The sequence below is a fragment of the Heterocephalus glaber genome, unplaced genomic scaffold (assembly GCF_053883595.1).
Source record: "Heterocephalus glaber isolate CG9 unplaced genomic scaffold, H.glaber_assembly_v1.0 deba00001600, whole genome shotgun sequence".
Classification (NCBI taxonomy): Eukaryota; Metazoa; Chordata; class Mammalia; order Rodentia; family Bathyergidae; genus Heterocephalus; species Heterocephalus glaber.
This window is the reverse complement of record NW_028258372.1, coordinates 13207586-13223909: the sequence shown is the minus strand read 5'-3', so window position 1 is coordinate 13223909 and position 16324 is coordinate 13207586. Positions and strand designations below refer to the sequence as shown.

The window sequence follows — 16324 nt, the reverse complement described above, 5'->3', positions numbered from 1 at the left end:
GTTACGGTCCTGCCATTTACACATTCATTCAAGCCCTCTGGAGTCCATTTCCATTGCCAGTTGTGCCACCTCTGGGAGAGAATTCATTCCATCAGTTCATTACCTGCTGCATGAAATAGTGTTTCCACTGACTTGTCCTGGACTTGCCTCACAGTTCTCAGACAGTGATATATTTCAGGAACTGGCGAACAAGTCTATACGCATCTTATCCACACCATTTATAGTCTCATCATCTCCTGCTAACAGCCTTCCCCTTGCCAGCAGCCCTTCTGATTTGTCATCGTCTCATCCCGGTTGCTTCTCAGGGGCTTTCTCTATCCCTGCTTTAGCCCTTATACCATGCTGCGGGCAAGAATACTTCACAGTTTTAGATGAGAGTAAGACTATGTCCTCAGTGGAATATTTGCCATACCTGGCACAGATGCTTATTCTTGTGCAGTGCTGTCCTGTATGCAGCCCCTTATATCAAACTCAGACTTTGTAAACTGATGGGAACTGTCTCCACCAGTGGATCTGCATAGGTGGATCCATGCTGGCCAAAGCTGCCATCCACTATCTAAAGCAGGGCATCACCAAGAAAGCAAAGCAAGTGTAGTCAGTCTTAGTCTTCAAAGCAGCTCAAGTTCAGTACCCAATACCCCACTGATTTTCATATCGGAGAGGATGGCAACACCATTTGCCTGAAACACTGATGTGAAACCAGAGGTCATCAAGTGTTAAAGTTAGTGGGGGGTGATCACCCAAAAAGTGAGCTTAAATTTCCAGCCTCAGCTCACAAAGCTGCTATTTTGGAATTTTCTTTTCTTAGTTAGTTGCTAATGCTCTGTTTCACTCCATTTAGAGCCCACTAACCTCTTGACCATCTTCAAATATCCTTACTGAAAACAAGAAAAATAATGAATTAGGCACAGTGTAACAGCACTGTGTTGCCTCGGGCCATGCATGTGTTCATAGGAGTTGGGATTTCACCGCCAACAGAATAAAAATAGCAGGTGGGTGCTCAACCCTGCTTTTTCATAAGGGATGCACCATTCACCCAGAATGAGAACATTCTGGCCAAATGCCCACTCCTTTCCTTCTACCATAGTGGATCTTCCTGGTAATGTAACTGCCTTAAAAAAAAAACTGCAGCCTTGGCGATCCAGTGCTAGCGAACCCACCATCTTCCCCACCTATGTGCCCCTGATTTGTCTGCCACAGAAGCTACTGGCTTTCGGCACTAGACTTTTCTCTTCATGAACTGAGATAGCACAGAGGTTCCACCTTACGGACAGGCCTCTGGATTTCTTTCTGACAGCCACACCTGTGAAGCTCTAAACTCAAGTTAATTGTCTCAGTTTCTCCCTGTTTTCACTTAAAAGCAACCTGTAATATTGCCCAGGAAAGTGTTTTCTATAGCCTTCACTCAGTGAGCATCGTTTTGGGACTGTATTTCACCCTGCTCTCATGCGAAATTCCTTCACATAAGCCATTTTCTCCTCTTTGGGATAATATGGTGGTTAAAGGATGGGTTGGAAGGTTGGAAACACTTAATTCAAATTTGGGCTCCACTATTTCATAGCTGTAGCCTTGAGGAAGCTACTTTCCTCTGTACCTCAGGAAAAGGAGGAAAACATTACATCTCATAAATGTGTAAGACTGAATGTTATGTAGTGTGTAAAGCTCCAGAAGGAAGGAGGTCGCCATTTCCTTACCCTCAGGTCAGCGTCCAAACCCTTCTGGTCATCCCCACCTCCAGGCCTGTCTTCCTCAATGCTCTGGCAGACTCTAGACCCTGGACTCAGGTGCCTGGAGTGCTAGAGGAACCAACTCTATATAGATAGGTGTTTGTAGGTCAAGGTGTCTTTGCAGACTGAGTCTTATCTACATGGCCACACACCTGAGGAAAGCCCCTCAGTCTGGCACTCACAAGCCATTGCTTGAACCCACATGTAGGGCCTGAGATTCCTGTGGGCCCACCTGATTACTGGCTAGCCTGCCTATTTCCGGGGACTCTCTTCCTCTTCTAATCCAAATCTAGATTGAGTTCTTTCAGCCTAGATTTCTGGGAAGATTTCATCTAATCACTCTGTGAAAGAATACCAGTTTGGGGTTGTTTTTTGTTTTTTTGCTCTCTCTCTCTCTCTCTTTCTCTCTCTCTTTTGATAACTATTCTTGGCATGTAGTGGTGAGTTTTCTCTTTAGCCTTTCAATTCAGAACCATGTGGCTTTTCCTGTATGAACAGGAAGGGTCCTCTTGTTGCTGGTCTGTAACAGTTGGTTGCTCTAGCCATTTGAATGCCCACACAAAGGGCCCAAAGGACATCACTGCCCAGGCAGTCAGGAGAGACTGGGTCTCAGCTCAAGACCTGGTACTTGTTCATCTGGTACCTGAGCACCTAACAGTTGTAGCCAAGGGAGCAGACTCTCACATCCATGTCGTGGAAGGACCTCCCAAGAGGACTCTGGGAAGGCCCGGGATGCTCCACAGCCAGGTCCTGGAATCACTGTCTTCTTCACCCATAGGAAGCATGGGTACCCTGCCCTGGACCATCAGATCTGTGTCTAGAGTCCTGCATCTAGCAACAGCACATACCTTTTCATTCGCCAGCGTTCCAGTGGCTGGGAATTAGCCTCAAGAGATCTGAATAAAAAGTAAATGGGAGAACAACTCGGTAGGAGAGGGGAGAAGCAGCTGAATTTAGCTTTCTCCTCCATCTCTGCTTCTGCAGTTTTCCTTAACACCTTCAGTGAAGGGCAATAACTTTCCGCGGGTGTTGCAAGCGCCCCTTCCGGCACTTGAGGCATTGGGGCCTGTCTGGTTCTTTGGCCAGCCTGGGCTCTGGAGCCCTCATCCACCCTGCGCCTGGTCTCCCTCTCCAACGCAACGCCTCCCACCCCATTTCCGCGAAGGCTGCTCACCGGGTGTGCCCCAAGTTGCGCGCCCCGTCCCGGAACGCAGGCGCGGCTGTGCAGGCCCGGCTGTGCAGGCCCCCGGCTGGCTCCTCGGGGAGGAGGCGGCTGTCCTGCAGGAGGCGCGCTCCGGGCTGAGACCTGGGGCAGGAGCGCGTCACGGCGGGCGGGTGGGGCTGGCGGGAAGACCGCGAGGGAGGGCGCGTCTGGGGGCACCGGTGACCCGCGGGTGGGGGTAGAAAGCTTGGGCCGAGCCAGCGACGGGGAGAGTCGGCGAGTCCGCTTCAGAGTCCAGGCTGTGACAGGAGGGCAGGGGCCTGCAGGGAGCCTTAGGTGCGGCGCCGGCCCCCGGGAGCGGCAGGTACCGCGCGGCGCGACCCCGGGACCTCGGGCGCCGCGGGAGGGAGGCAGGGAGGGGCCCCAGCGAGGAGCCCAGCCCACCCGAGCAGGGTCAGGGTCACCCGAGGCGGCACCCGCGGATCCCGGGCCACCACGCCGGCAGGAAGCCGTCCCAGGACCCAAAGGTGAGTTTCAAGATTTCTGTTGTTGCTGTTTTATTTTTTCAAAAGACATTTTAAGCTGCCCTCCGTTCGGGAGGGGACTTCCCACTCACTCACTTCTTTCTGTTTTAGAAGGCTGAGACCCGCCCTAGAGAGGCGAGAGGGAAGGTTACTTCTAAACAGCCTTCAGCTGTGCTTTGCGTCCCTCCTTTGCGGGGGATCTCAGCGGTGTCCCCCTGCTTCTGGGCTGAGGCCACATGGGCTCCTCTGGAGTTGGGGTGGAGTTCTCCTGCTCCACTTGACCACGGCTGCCTGTAGGAGCGGCTTGAGAGGGACAGATGGACCTTCTGTCTTGAGAAAGCCAAAGCCTGTGTCCAGGGCTGAGGTGTTTCCTTAATCATTCTAGGTGATGCCAGAGATTCAATGAGGCTAAGAAACGAAACTGTGCCCTGGAGCCAGGGGTAGAGGGAGACCTGTCTGCTCTTATGACTTGCTGTGACACAGATTGCCTCCCAACCTTGCTGACTCTCTACAGGGCCCCACTGTCTGACCCGCTCCCACCCGTGAGGGCAGAATGGGGACACACAGGACCTGTTCCCCTGGACTTTGAAGAGCCCTGTGGAATACTTTGTATAATGACAGAGCTAAGGATAGATGTTAGCTGGGGTGAATACCAGCCCTGCCTAACAGAAAGGGAAGCTAAAACAGAGGCTAGAACTTGGCCTAATTTAACACACAGCCCCAGGGGCCAGGTGCTGCCTGACTGCCCACTGCTCCCTGGATTCTGCTGAATGAGGAGGGAGAGGAAAGGGGCACTTGCCCTTCTTGGAATCCCCTGCCCTCCAGGGTACCTGTACTTCATTCACTAAGGTACAGCTCATGAGAACCTGAGGCTAGTTTTTAGGACCCCTCATTTGGAGGACCAGTTGCTTAATGGGAGAACCTTGAGTTGCACAGAGCAAGACTTAAAGACAGCATCGATGCATCTTGTGTCGAACCCTTTTACAAATGGCCTGCAAGTTCTACCTGAAGGATTCCACAAGGGTCTTACCGGCCTTTAAGCTATTTCATTGACCACTTAGTCAGATGGGACTGTCCTTTGCCCAGTGCTGAGCTGCCGAGACAGCTACACAGGGAAACCAGATCAAGTCCTTCCTTTTGTCTGAAATTCCACCTCCCCATCTCCACCCAGATACAGTTTTAGGAAAGAGATGAACTGCAAAACAAATGTTTCTCTGGCCTTCATACACTGTCAATATTCAGCCTATAGTATGAAAGGATGACTTCTGCCCTGTTACTTCCAGACTAAGCCCAAGAGGACAAGGGACACTCAACAGGCTACACTGTTGATTTTATCAAAGAGAGAGTACATCCACCCCATCCATTCATTCAACATTACTGTACCTACTGTGTGTTGGGCAGCATGCCAGAGCCTTGAAGTGAGAAGATAGTACTTAGAGTTTCCACTTTTAAGGAGCCCGAGTCTGGCAGATAGACAGCTACAGAAACAAACTGCAGTTCAGAATAGCAGTGAGACCATATCGAGGAGGGAGCAGGAATTCATCCCCCAGGAGTCACCTGGGAAGCCAACACCTCAGAAGTGATGCTTAAGCAGGGGTCTTAACACTAATTAGAAGTTCCCAGGGAGATGGTATTTTGGCCAAAGGAAAAATGGCAGGTCGGAGGAACAGCATTTAATGGGGATTATGGTACTGTACATCAAAGGTGCACTCTCTCCTATAGCAGTAGGAAGCCATTTTTTGGTCTTTTTATTTTGTGGTTTGTTTGTTTGTTTGTTTTGAGACAGCATTCCTGTATGTAGTCTAGGCTACCCTTGAACTTGCTATATATCCCAGACTGGGCTCAAACTCACAATCCTGCCTCAGCTTCCCGAGTGCTAGAATTACAGGCATACACCACCACACTGGGTCATTTTTATTGTTTATTAAGTGGGGAAAGGGTACAGTCAGGTTTGTGTTTAGACAAAGAATTAATGGCCAGATGCAGGCTAGCTTGGAAGATGAGAAGTAGATAATGAGGACCTCCCTGAAGACAATGGAAATAGAAACTGATGAAAAGGAATGGATTTTAGTGGTGTTTAGGAAGTAGAACCAAAAGTATCTAGTGACTAAGGGTATGCAGGGAGGAATGAGTGAGACAGAGGGTGCTGTAAGGGGCCATTCATGGAAATTATAAAAGCCAGAGGAAGCTGTCTGGGGACAGATGGTGGGAGAAGGCAGCAGTTAGAGCTGTAGTCGTATTTAAGTTGGATATGCCCTCAGAGGTGTCACGGGGAGGTGGAAGGTGGGCACTTGGGAATACAGGTCTGGAGCCCAGGCAGAGGTCAGGGCTACTCCAGTGTAACTGCTGTGCAGAAAAGCAGTCTTGAAGACAACTAAAGAGGCCTGTGATGGTGCTGTCAGCGAGGCCACATGGACCCTGAAGAGCCTTGACTCTCAGTAGTGACACCTGTAGACATTATTTTCATATCATATGGAGGGGTGACTCTCTCCAGCCTCAAGGCTTTCCTGAGATGCCTGGCAGGGTCATTCCCTGAGAGAATTCTGGGTTAATGGCATACATTTAGTACAGATGTGTTTAATGAAATGAGTGAATCTCCAGGAATCAACTGAAAAGTGAGTATTTAGCTCAGATCTCCCAAGACCTCTCTAGAAATTATACTCAAATCTTTATAGTTACCACACCTGTTGCCGAAACAGGGAGGATGGTCTACTCAGACTAATTCCAAACCCTTACAGAGTTCTTTTGGTCTGGCTGCCAAAATCCTGATTAGGGTCTTGTGCTCTTGAACGGAAACAAAAATTAAAAACCTTGAATTTGGAGCTAGACAGATGTGGATTCAATTCCTGATTTGACCACTTATTAGCTGCCCTTGAACAAGTCTTTGAATCTGTCAGTTTCATTTCCCTTGTATTTAAAATGAGTATAATTATTACTCACCAGGGCAATGGTTAGAATTAGAACCCAAGTGAAAAAGAAAGTGTACTTAATGTGCTACATAAATTGTGAGGCTCTATAAAAATGTAAGGGGTTTTATTATTATTATTACTAATCTTACCTCCTGAAGCTACCCAAATCAGATGGGCTGTTTCAGTGTAGGATGTGGACAGCGTCAGAGGCCCAGACTTGCAGCTTTTCAGTTGCTTGAAATATTTAAGGCAGTAATGATAAAAAAGTTCCCTTCCATCATGTCAGTGATATGCATCTATTCTGGTCTTATCCTTTTCTACTCTTAGCTAGAGTGGTCAGAGCCCAAAGAAGCCACTGCTGCACTAATACATATGTATGCTGGTAGCTCATTGCACAAGGACTCCTGGAGTTCATGGGGCTGAAAGCACCAGGATTCCACCTGCTAGGCCATGGACCCACCCCACTTTTGCAGCTGAGCCTACCTGGAGGGGACACTTTTTTCTAATCATTTACTCTTTTTTTTTTTGTACTGGGGATCAAACTTGGGTCCTTGTGCTTGCAGGGCAGGCGGTGGAACCACTGAGCTAAATCCCCGGCCCTCTAATCCTTATCAAGGTGCTGGTTAAACACACAGTGGTCCTAAATCTGAACATCAGTTGACTGCTTAAATTTATAGTTTCTCCTCTTTCCAGCCAGTGCAGTCTGATATATTCCAACCTGCCAGAACTCAAAGTTTATGCCAGCATCAAAATTTTCAAGTGAACAGAATTCTATTAAAGGTTGATTGTTGATGAAGAAGAGGAAGTAACCACAGAGTCAGAGACTTCAAATGGAAAAAGACTTTAGAGATGAGCCAACTCTACTTCGCCACTTTGCAGATGGGCAAACTAAGGTTCAAGGAAGGGAACTGTGTGCCCAGTTACACAGCTGGTTAATGAAGTGACCAGAATGCAAGCTCCCTCTCTACCTGCTCAGGAGTACCCAGTACCATCTGGAGCCCCTATTTCCTGGATCTCCTGTAGCCCACCACAAGGACACATGCAGACACTCAAATGCTGGCAGAGTGATAAAATGGAAGGACTGCCCTTGAAGGTTGAACAGTCCCTGAGCAGCCCTGGGGCAAACCTGGAGCACATCCTGCAGAAAGGCAGATAGATCTCATCCTTTAAAACAGTCTCCATACCACACCCAACCTTTCGGTTTCCTCAGCTACAATCCTTAAATTTTTCTCAGGAGTTACCAAAGACCCCTTAAGAAGGGAGACCACACTGGGTGCCTTAATCAGCTAAAAGCCCTTGCAGGGGTTTGTCAAACTTGCCCTGTGGACTGTTTGGCTTCAGAGATAAGAAGGTGTTGGAGACCACAGCATGAGTCAGCATTCCACCTCAAATACTAATATATAACTTACTGATGATGAGAAAGACTCCAGATGAACAACCAGTACTATGGAACAGTTTAATAAGCAAGAGATAAGGACAGGAGCAAAATAGACTTTCGTTCCTCTCCAAGCCGCAAAGGGAGAATCTATAGCAAATTCTTTGAAGGGCAATCCCTAGGGCAGCAGGACAGCTCAGGTGTCTGGTGTTTTCCCCGTATCAATCTGAGCCATCTGAACAGAGCATCAGCTGGGGACCTGGGTGTACATTTAGTGGAGGCTGGGACAGGGGAGATGAGTTCTAAAGTGACCCTCACACAGACACAAGATTCCTTTCTCAAGAGCAACTCCCACGGGACTATAGCAGTGTTCAGACCCAGGCTCTGCCCCTGGGAAGAGACTGGCTCCCATGATTGTAAACATGTTGTTCCATGGAGTTTGTCTCTAAGAAATAAAAGAAACTATAACCATCACTACACTTCTGGCCCAAATTGAAGAGAAGATTGTGCTTCTAAGCCACTGCCGGCTTGCCCTTGCTCTTAACTGTTTCAAAACTCTCTCTCCCCATGGGATGGATTTTTCCAGTTGAGAATTTTTCTCCTCAAATATGACCCTCATTTCAAGAAGGATAGGTCTAAGGAAAGCCTATTAGCAATTTTATCTAGTTTTCTGGGCAAGTTATAAAAGAAAACTGGCATAAAAGAAGGAAAAATATATGAAGAATAGCAATAGAACAATTGCATGTCGTAGAATGACCATGTCATGCATATCTTTAGATTGTCCTGAGAAAGAGTTAGGGGTTATGGGTTTAGAGAAAGGTGTGGTGTGTCCAACCTGTGACCCCTGCTTGGACATGCCTAGTTTCCCAGGCTGCATTGAGTGAAAAGGAATTGTCTTAGGCTGCATAAAAAATATATATATAATATGGTTAATGTATATCAGTAACATAACTTACTTTTTAAAAACTGTTTATTATATCACAATGTGTCCAACCTACAGGCCAAAGAGAAAAATAGTGAGGGAAGTTCCATTAGCTTTAGCATTATGGGTGCAGAATGACACAGACACGCTGTACATTAACCTAAATGACATGACATGACAGGGTCTACTGTAAATAAAAGAAGATATTGCTGCTCTCTGAGTCTGGAGTCTTATTCTCTCCCTGACTCAAGTAAGATATTGAGTCTATGTCCTTTTGTTTTTGGTTTCTAATCTTATTTTTTTAAATGTCAAAGGCTTTTCATATTATTCCATGCTTCAAAATATATCCATAAATTTCAAAATTGACAAAATTACAAGGGTTATTCAACAATCCACAATCATAGCAAGCAATTGTAATATACCTCCTCCAGTAAACAAGAGATCAGAGTTCAATATTTATAAATGTGTAGATGTTTTTCAACACAAGTAATATGCTCAATCTAGTGGGTTTATGCAGAATACATTATTTCAACCACTGATAAAGTGTTTTTATTTTAATATAATACAAGTAAATACTAATAAAGAAAATATAAAAACAGTTCTATGAAAAAATAATTTTTCACAACAAAAATAATTAGAGAATAATAATGATAAATACACTATGTACCATGATTTTAAAAGAATATATTTTCAATTGCCAATCTGATAAACTATTTAAATAAACTGACATATACTAAATTCGCCAGTTAGGGATGGCATTAAACTGAAATAAGCCACTCTCTCTCTCCCCCACCCTCTCCTTTAAGTTTTGAACCATTAAACAGAGCAGTTTTTCATGTAATGAGACAACCAGAAATAAATTGCCCAGGACTAGTGCAGGCAACAAAATATGCTCATTCTATATGTTCTAAAAATGTTTTAGATTAGGGAAGAAGGAGGGTTGTGACTTCTGGCCTCCCTCTTCTTAACCTGTGGCTTTTACCCTCATGGTCATAGGATGGTCCCTCTAGCTTTGGACATCATGTTTGCTTTTACAAAAGGCAGTAAGTGGAGCGATCTGTCCAAATTAAACCACACTTGTGCAATGTCTTTTCCCAGAGTCATACCCAGTATCTTACAATACTTATACTGGCCAGGACTGTGCAACATAGCTTCCTAACTGGAGATTGAGGGCATCTAATAGCGCACATTATCAAGATGAACAAAACACATAGGTTCTTTTTGTAAGGAAGGGGAAATTTTGGGCTGGCAACTCACAGTCCAACAAATACTTAAAATTCAGTAACATAAAAATCACATACTCTGCTCACTATGTAATTAAATTAGAATCCAAACAACAAAAGCAATTAAGAAATCACAGTGTAACATTCAGGACATTTCTAGAATGATAGAAAATATTCTAAGGCTAGAATAGGGTATTGGTAACATATAAGTATGTACCTGTCAAACATATCCAACTGTGCAGTTTTGATTTATCCATTTTGCTATAAATAATTATATCTCTATAAAAATATATCTGTGTACTGGTATTTAAAACCCCAATTCCAAATAAGTCTTTGGTGGAAGAACAAGTGATAATAAAAGTAAAGACAATATTAGAATTAAAGCAGGATCAGGCCAGGGATTTAGCTCAGTGGCACTGCGCCTGCCTGGCAAGCACAAGGTCCTGAGTTCAATCCCCAGTACAGACACAGAACAAAGAATTAAACCAGGATGGAAAAATGTACCCTTCCCTTAGTACCCATGGGGATGGGTTTCAGGTTGTCCCTCAGATACCAAAATCTGAGGATACACAACTCCGTTCCATAAAATGGTACAGTGTTTGCATATAACCTATGGACATCTTCCCATCTCTAGGTGACTAATACCTAATACAATGTAAATGCTATATAGTTGATATACTGTATTGTTTAGGAAATAATGACAAGAAAAGTATGTAAGTGTTCAGTACAGATGCAATGTTTTCTTGACATTTTCATTGTGCAATTGGTTGAATCCACAGATGTGGAACCTGCAGGTCCATGGGTTGGACTATACATACACGGAAACATATGATGCAGGAAAACAAGTATTATAAGAGACAATGGCGGCCCAAAATATTTACATTTGTACAAACTGGAAGTCAACTGGCAAAGAGCCCACTGTAGGTATGAGACAACAACAAGGGCAAGCCACTATGTCTGGCTCTCTCACCTGGTGTGGGTCCCCTTGTGTGCAGTTAGTGACGAGCTTGCCTGAAGGCTTTCTCACACTGATTGCATGGAAAGGTTCTCACCACCGTGTGAGCTCTCACATGGATGATGAGATGTGAAGGTTGGCGGAGGGCCTGCCTTGCATTCCTGGCAGGCATAAGCCTTCTCCCTAGAGTAAGTTCACATGTGACTCTTTAGGTGGAGAAGTAACTCAAGATCTGCCCACAGGTCGCACACTTGTACAGCTTCTCCCCAGTGTGGGTTCTCTTGTGCAAATTCTGGTGCATGCTGGTGTGGAAGGGCTTCCCACACTGGTCCTCCCTAGTGTGAGTACACAATGAGTATTCCCTGATGCTTTCTTGCAGGGGCTGCACTCAAAGGGCTTCTCTTCAGTGTAGGCCCCCAGGTGCTGCTGCAGGTTGAAAGAATATTGAAGGATTGCCTGACCTCCTGGCACTCTAAGAACTTTTCTGTGGTGTGTATCTTCTCATGCCTCATGAGGTTAGCACTTTTTCATGCCAATGGATGGAATCTCTGTAAAATATCTTGGCTTGAAATTGACTCTTGGGGGTTGAAACCATGATTCTGGTCTTCCTGGTGCTCTTCTAACCAGAGCTCTGGGAAGATTCCTGTCTCAGTGGTCCACAGCTCTTCTCTACACTGTGCTGGGTTTGCACCGCTCATCTTCAGCTAGCCAGTAGGCCCTTCTGGGATGTATCCCCATCTATTTCCAGGGACCAGCAGACCTGGGAACAGGTGGTTGGCAACCCAGAAGCCCTGGCTTCTTTTTCTATGTTATCCTCTTGGAAACAGGTGGAAACCTGAGCAAGCAGATCATCTACATGTCGCTGAATAACATGCAGCTTCCAAAATATTCTGCAGAGAAGCCAACTCTTTGGCTTTGAGTTGAGATTCCCAGTCCATCCAGGCCAGGGTTCTGCAGTTGTCCAGGATCACCCATCTGCACAGACTCCCCCATACACCCTCCAGCGACACCCACTCCTGGCAAAGCTCCATCACCACATCCTCCAAGGTGATGGAGCTCATGACACAGGTGCCAAGGTTCAAGGTCCCAGTAGGTGCTCTTCCTGCACACCAGCAAGACACTCCCAGCACCACACACGAAGCAGTACAACATAGCCTCAGTGGCCTGCGGCCCCAACACACTTCAGCTTCCCAGTTTCTAATTTTAAAATCCTATGCAGCTCCACTGGAGGGACCAAGTGCAGGCAGTCAAAGCCTCTCTACATGTGGTCATCAGCCACCCAAAGTGCTGGCCATAGCCTACAAGCTCCAAACAGCCACTCATACACACTGACCTGAAACCACCCAGGAGTGAACACTGGGGTCAAAGTGACCTTCTCAGTGATCAGGAGCCCCGGGTAAACAGATGTTCATCCAATCTTTCTTGGCTCCCTAAGACTTTCAGTGTGAATGTTAGGCTCTCAATAACCACTTATTCTGTGGTGGTGCTAAGAATTTGAAGCATACAAAGATGACAGCCATGGCTGGTCCCCACCTACCAGGCTGTCTTATGAGCACATCACAACATATGTTGGTTATTCAACGTTATGCTGGGAGAAATTTCAAAGCCAACAGAAAATATGCCTCTCTTAAGGCCAACCGTGCAGACTTAACCTGGCTATTAAGCGCCTTTCTTATAAATGACAACGGTTTCCACACACCCCCTCTGTCTTCCACTCCTGATTTGTAATATCCCCTCCTACCCAAGGCCCACAATCTGCTGAGTAGCACTTGTCAGCACAGCCCAGCAGGGCCTAGCTTAAAGCATCCAGGCTCATTACACAGTGACCTACACCATCCCATAATGAACCCTCCACTGGGAAAGGGGAGCATATGTTGCATATATTTGCCTGCCATACCCTTCAATGTAGCCTACTCTGAGCTATTCCAGTTTCCAAATTAGAAACTGGGACCCTGCCCTGCAGGATATTTGGACTGAAGCCTTTGCTGGGTAGGGATAAAAGTGATGCAATGCTGTGCCAGGAGCCAGGAATCCTTGCTAATATCCAATGACTCTGCTCTCCCAGGTTTCCATGAGGATGGAGTCTCTGAAGACAGAACTGGGCTTTGATCATTTCAGTGGATGGATGCCACAGCTTTCCAAATCTGGCCATGGAAAGAATACCTCACTTCCAGCCAAAGGCCCTGCATTCTCCCACACTGTCCACACTGGACAAGGGAGGAGACATAGTCACAGGGCATATGCCACACACAAAAGAAGGTCAGAGGCTCTTGACTGACATTTTCCAGGAATAAGATTTTGGTGGTTTGAAAAACTATTATTCCTGCAAGGTGGTGCCTCAGAATGAGGGGAAAATACTTAACCACTGGGTGTGTGGTCATTTAACATTTGCTATTGGAGTGAGTTAATAAATAGACACCAAAGAGATCTTTAATATCATTTTATAGTTCTACATGAATAATGAGAGCTATCCCATTCTTGTCCATGTAAAATCCATCAGTTTTCATGAGATTCTGCATTATTTCCTCCTGTATTTTTTATTAAGGTGAAATTCACATTATATAAAATTAACAATTTTAAAGTAAACACTTCAGTGGCATTTAGTATGCTCACAATGTGGTACAATTGCTGCCTTTATCTAGTTCTAAAATATTTTTATTACCCCAAAATAAAACCTATTCAGCAGTTTTTCCTTATTGCTTCTTTTCGGCCCTGGCAACCCGCCCACCCCCACCCCTACCTCCTGTCTGCCTTCTCTTTCCATGGAGTTACCTCTTCCAGGTATTTCCTATCAATGGAATCAGACACAATTGGACCTTCAGTGAGTGAGTTTTTCACTTAGCATAATATGTCCAAGATTCATCTATGTTGCAGTATGTATTGGTACCTAAAAAGATTATGGCTGGTAATGGTCTGTTCTAGGTACACACCACAATTTTCTTACCCATTATTTGTTGGACCTCTGAGTGGTTTCTGTCTTTTGGCCATTATGAATAGTGGTGGTGCAAACATGTGCCCACAGGCCCACTGAGTGCCTGTTTTCAGTTACTTGGGACATACACCTAGGTGTGGAATTGTTGAATCATATTCTACATTTTAGTGTTCCATGAACTGCCAACCTGCTTTCCTTTCCCCTACATTTTTATCAACATACTTACCCATTCAGTTGAAGATAATATATTAATATATTCCTATAATAATAATATTAATATAATCCTTTAATATAATTTAATAACATAATATAATATAGTAATATAGTAATATAATCCTTTAATATAATACTATATTAATAGAAGATTAATATATTAATAATATATTAATATAATCCTTCTTGAAGATATTAATATAATCCTATGCCGGGTCTTCTATTTGATGCCTTTGATCTTATGTTTTAATAAGAGATATTAAATACAGTGTCCTAGGAAAGCAGAGTTGCTGGGGTGCTTAAGATAGAAAATATTTGGCATAAACTAAAAATCCATGGTGCAATTGAGTAGGAACCAACAGCAGCATTTATAGAGTCCTATGTGTGTGCTGGGCACTGCATGGAGCCTTTTGCTTACTTCCCCTCATTTAACCTCAAGACAACTTCACAAAAGATATACTGCTGTTATGTCCACTTTACAGATGAGGAAACTGAGATCTCCCCAAGGGATAGGTGCTTTCCTCCTGACTCCTACAAAGGAACACTCCTACAGAGAAGCTACCAGTAATGATGAATAAGAAGCTGTTGTTTCTCAGGAACTTATAGTCTACTTCGGCAGACAGATAAGACAATTATAACACAGTGTCGCAGATGCTTTAGTAGGTGTCATGACAGGAGCCCAGGGGACCCAGAAGAAGAGAGCTTTGCCCAGCTCTAGGCAAGAGACTTCCCAGAGTCTGTCATTTTCCACATAAGCCTTTGGGCCCCTTGGTAAGGCCAGAGCTTCCCTCCCTCCCAGTCACTCTTTGGCACCTCCTTTCTTTCAGGATATTTCCAGGCACAGAACCTGACAGAGTAGCTCCTCATTAAACGTAGGTTAAGAAATATGTGTGCTTCTGCAGAACTTCCATCCCCCGTCACACTGTTTTGGGACTTCAAAGCCTGGCACCTATATTTCAACTCAGTGGCTTTCTCAAAACAGACATGAGCCAGGAATCAGGAAAGGACACAAGAAAAGGCCTAAAATGGCCTTTGTTGTTCTCTTTACCTCTGAATGGCCCTGTGTGCACAAGAAGAGAATAGGCAGAAGAAGAGGCAGGAGAGGGACAGGATATCTTTCTAATGGCAGTGTGTGGAGATCTTCCATACCCAGAGATGAAACTACGTACAGTTGCATGGGATCCAAAAGAAGAAATGTACTGGTAAACCTCTTTCCAAAACCATAATTTCTCTATCGCATCCCTAAGTCTTATCATTCCTTCAAAGACTCTGAGCTTATGGCTACACAGGACCTGAGGCAGTTACCACAGCCAGCAAGCCACAAGAAGCAGTAGCTTCCTGGCAAGGTGTGGACTCCCCTCATGGTAACTCCAGGCCCTCTTCCCCACAGTCAGTGAGGTCGGGTGTATCGCTTACCCTCAGTCACTTTCAACTCCTCTTTGCAAGAGGAGAATTATAAAAACTCTTAAGAGGTCCAGTGGGGTTGCTGTCCATGGCAGAAGCTGCCCCAACATGACTCCAGCTGCATTTTAAAAATGGGCATTTCTAAAACAAAACAAAGCAGGCACAGATTCCACCCTCAGGGACCTACACCCAGGAGCCTGCACACCTCGCTGCGAGTCCCTGCCCTCTTGCTTAGAGCTATGGGAAACAGCTGCCTCCCTGGATGGGTGTCCTGGGTCTCTGCTCACCAGTGCCACCATGTCTTCATACCACCCAGGCTCAGGACTGTGCCATTCTGGAATTCCTGTCACCTGCTTTGTCCCTGCTTAGTGGCTACCCAGATGGATAACCTGTTTCCCTGAGCCATACGTTGTTGCTTTGGGTTGCAGTCCCAGTTGTGACAGTTTCCCAAATTGTAAGGCCTTCCTGTTGTGCCCAGGCCCCAGGCCTTGTTCCCTTACCCTGCTGTCCCTCTGCCCTGCTCCCCTACCCCACGGGCTGGCCCTTCCTAGATACAGCAGCTCAGGTTGCCAGTGATAAATGCGGGTACCCTGACCCTGGGCAGGTAACACACAGCCCTCACGGAGACATTCCTAACTCTAGTCCTTTTCCATTCCCCAAGGCCATAGCCGGTCAGTTGGTGAATCAGTCGATAAGCATCGATAAGCCTCCAACATTCGAGCACTAGACACTCCGGATACCCAGAGGAAAAAGTTTGTAAATGACTTAGTGTCAAGTGGGAAAGGAGACATAAATAGCATCCGTATTCTCAGGAAACAATCGTCTTTCAGGCATTGTCAGGGAGATGAGATGGTAGGAAAGGAAAGAGATTTTCAAGGAATATGATCTCTGAGTAACACATGATTCCAGAAAAAGTCCCCAAGCTACCAAGTCTTCCTTTTTGCTCTCCTCTATCTGGTGGGAGGTGTGTAAGTCAGT

The 16324-nt window shown here is 45.5% G+C and overlaps 1 protein-coding gene across 1 annotated transcript in view; it reads left to right on the top strand.

The window, feature by feature from the left end:
• The first annotated feature begins 3116 nt into the window (after positions 1-3116).
• Positions 3117-16324, top strand: part of Kiaa0040 (KIAA0040 ortholog) — a 37620-nt gene continuing 24412 nt past the window's right edge. Inside the window, exon 1 of the mRNA XM_013075347.3 lies at positions 3117-3416. The gene's annotated coding sequence lies outside the window, so the exon portion shown is untranslated. The remainder of the gene's footprint in view (positions 3417-16324) is intronic.